Genomic DNA, 1,200 nt, shown 5'->3' on the forward strand with positions numbered 1-1,200 from the left:
CAGTAAAGAAGATTAAAGAACTCTATTACCTGCTAAAGGGGATGGAGTTTTACTACCACTCAATGTAAATAAACTAATGGAATTAACGACGCCCGTTATAAAATACACCCAAGTCTATACAGTTATTTTGAACTATAGAAAGCATGTTGTGGTAACAGAGTAAGCTACAAGTTTGAAAATAAGATTCACTAAGTTCGAATAAATTAAAAAATTCTATCTGAATGCCGTTATATCCCACTCTTTAACTTGTGTTGGTACATGTTAACCCTACAGGTAAAAAGAACATTACCAACTTATGTCTTAAACTGTAAAACTAGGATACGCACACACTGTAGAGATATGACGTTTAAGGAGTTTGATTTGTTATTGATCGCTCTAGTCTTTCCCTCTGTGGTTCCACCCATGGTGGGATCTTATATCGTCTACCTATGATACACAATGAACTAGTCCTTCACTTACATCATCAATGAGACGTAGCCTACAATACCTCTTTCCTTGGCAATTGGAGTCCAGTTCACAGCAGATCTTCCTGCGCTAGTATCCTGTTCGGACAACTTAGACTTAAAATACGCAACTGTTTGGTAAGTAGGTTCTGATAATACGTAAGCATATGTGTATCTGACCAAGGTTTTTTTTTTCTATTTAAATGTAGCATTTATTTGTGAAAAATCTGGGACGTGATCGAGTTTGATAACTTAAGGTAGCATCTCAGTTTTTCACGTTAAATGTTCGTGGAAAATATTAAGAAGAACACTAGAAATAAATATTCGTAGATGTTAAAGAAATATTTCATCCTTTACTTTTCTTGGAGAGAAAAAAAAAGGTAAAATATAAAATAATTAAAAATAACTAAATTACATTTTTGACTCTAGAAAAAATAAACGATAGCAATATATAATTTTCAACATTCTAGAAAGCTTGATAGATAAAGGTATATCTTGAAGATGGAAGGTGACATTCGATAGTACGTATTTAACTAGTATCAGAAATATTAAAAAAATGTTAATGCGTGATTCTTTAAAAGACAGCTGCTATGCGTGCACGTGTGTAAAAAAAGTCCATCTATATATTATTTGTTCAATATTTTAAGCTAGGGTCTTGGTGGGTATGGTAAATTTAAAGCAATTCAACATAATGCTATGAAGGAAAGACTGAATAAGTTTGTTTGCAACAGTTTGCATAAGTTATGGATTTCGAGCA

The 1,200-nt window shown here is 32.6% G+C and overlaps 1 long non-coding RNA gene across 1 annotated transcript in view; it reads left to right on the plus strand.

The window, feature by feature from the left end:
- The first annotated feature begins 470 nt into the window (after window positions 1-470).
- The window catches only part of LOC111088350, an 18,230-nt gene continuing 17,500 nt past the window's right edge, over window positions 471-1,200 (plus strand). Inside the window, exon 1 of the long non-coding RNA XR_002612887.1 lies at window positions 471-581. This is a non-coding gene — a long non-coding RNA (uncharacterized LOC111088350). The remainder of the gene's footprint in view (window positions 582-1,200) is intronic.

Source organism: Limulus polyphemus, unplaced genomic scaffold (assembly GCF_000517525.1).
Source record: "Limulus polyphemus unplaced genomic scaffold, Limulus_polyphemus-2.1.2 Scaffold3600, whole genome shotgun sequence".
Classification (NCBI taxonomy): Eukaryota; Metazoa; Arthropoda; class Merostomata; order Xiphosura; family Limulidae; genus Limulus; species Limulus polyphemus.